Here is a 2,327-nt window from a genome sequence, read left to right on the forward strand (position 1 = left end):
GCACATGACCGTCGCTTTTCCCACGAACGAAGCTTCGTCCACGGATCACGGTTCTCCATCATACGTGGCGTTTAATATGTGTCTTTACTTCTTCTTTTTCCCACGTTGCTTTCTCGAGATAACCGTGGATTATGTAGCTTTCGAATGACAATTTTCGTCTGAAATGGTCTCGTAGTTATCGAGTTCCGAACCGCGGTTCGAACCTCACGTTCGATACTCCTTCGTCACGCTGACGTGGGGTTCGGTTCGAATAATAAGTTTCGTCTGAAATAGTGTGAAATAGTCTGAAAGAGTCTCTAGTTCGATAATTCTCCGTCACGCTGACGCGGGATTCGGCTCTGTCGACTTGGGGCTGTCTGCGGGAATTAATTAATAAAAGAACGATCAGCATTCAGGACGCACTAAAACGCTTCGAAGCATTGTTCGAACTTGGATATACCTGAAGTGATCCCCTGATGAGGTCATTGGTCAGGTGACACTCTTATCGCGGAAATTTCTTACGCTTTCCATTTTTCTCAGTCCCCAAAAGCAGTTCATTCTAGTTTTTTTTTTCTTTTTAATTCAAAACAATGCAAATCTTTTTGCTGCTCTCAATTCTTTTCGATTTAACGAAGCGGTTTCCCGAACAGACGTGTCAGTGAATTTCTTTATTTCTTTGTTGTCGTTCTTCTTCTTCTGACTTTCAGTGGTCTTTTGTGTTACCAGTGCTAACATTCCCATGGCCATTAAGGTGACTATTTAGTTTTCATTCTCAACGTCCCGAATGTCCATTCACCTTTACGGACGAGCCTCTTTTTTTTTTTTTTTTTTTTATGTTGCAGAGTTTTTTTTTTAAAGATGGCGTTGGGTCCTCAGTGAGAATTTCTTTGTCAGAGAACTTTTCATGTCAGTCGGAAAAGATGTTTTTCAAGAGAAATTTTTCCTTAAAAACAGACAGTGTAATAATATACTCTCCAATTCCATTTCATTTTTATTTTTTATCTTATGATGTAAAGCGTAAAAGTTCAGGGTTTTTCTTCAAGAAGCACCTTTCGTCTAAAGCAATTTTTCAGTTCCTCATATTTAACTCTGCAATTGCATATTCTTCAATTCCATTTCATTTTTATTATTAATTTTTAATTTTATGATGTAAAATTTAAGAGCTAAGCGCCACACAGAGATAGCTTTCGTGGAATTAAACTGACAGAAATATTTGGAATTTGTACAAGTATAATTTACCCTGTAGTAACACCAGGCTTGATCTAAATACGTGACATATAAAGTATTTGGTTTAAAAGCAATAAATCATGTAGAAACATTTTACCTGGTTCAAATACAAAATGCCTTTTTAAGTGGTCCAAAGGCACAGTACCTCAGAATGATCTAAATACTCACCTGTCATTTCTTAGTTTTACAAGGCTACCATTTTTGTCTATTTGTTAATATATTAATTCATTTTTTAAATAAGTAGTGGGATATTTTCTTTCTCTATTTCCCCTCATCTCCTCTTACTTCTTCTTAATGAAGACCATATTCTTTGGAAGCTTGAATTTCAAGTCAGTGGCCCCTGTGGTGGGCTCGTTCCGTATGGATAGGTTTCATCTTCTGAATAATAATAATAATAATAATAATAATAATAATAATAATAATAATAATAATAATAATAATAATACCAGAAATCAGAGCTACAGATTTATCGGAAATCCCAGGGTCTTACTTTTTCCTTTTATTTAGGAAATTTTTGTCATAAATTTACTGCTGGCATTTGCATGACGATGTGAGGCTCGTGCAAAATGATACTCTCTCTCTCTCTCTCTCTCTCTCTCTCTCTCTCTCTCTCTCTCTCTCTCTCTCTCTCTCCCCTGTTCGTTGTGTATCATTTTTTGTTTCTCCGATCAGTCCTTTATTCCTTGTTAGACTCTCTCTCTCTCTCTCTCTCTCTCTCTCTCTCTCTCTCTCTCTCTCTCTCTCTCTCTCTCTCTATTCGTTGTGTCATTTTGTTTCTCAACTCAGTCCTTTATTCCTTGTTAGACCGGCCTCTCTCTCTCTCTCTCTCTCTCCTATTCGTTGTGTCATTTTGTTTCTCAACTCAGTCCTTTATTCCTTGTTAGACCGGCCTCTCTCTCTCTCTCTCTCTCTCTCTCTCTCTCTCTCTCTCTCTCTCTCCCCTATTCATTGAGCATCTTTTTCTGTTTCTCTTGTGTCTTCTACTCCTTGTTAAACCTCTCTCTCTCTCTCTCTCTCTCTCTCTCTCTCTCTCTCTCTCTCTCTCTCTCTCTCTCTCTCTCTCTCTCCTATTCGTTGTGTCATTTTGTGCTTCTCATCTCAGTCCTTTAATCTTAATTAGA

The sequence above is a fragment of the Macrobrachium rosenbergii genome, chromosome 8 (genome assembly GCF_040412425.1).
Source record: "Macrobrachium rosenbergii isolate ZJJX-2024 chromosome 8, ASM4041242v1, whole genome shotgun sequence".
Lineage (NCBI taxonomy): Eukaryota > Metazoa > Arthropoda > Malacostraca > Decapoda > Palaemonidae > Macrobrachium > Macrobrachium rosenbergii.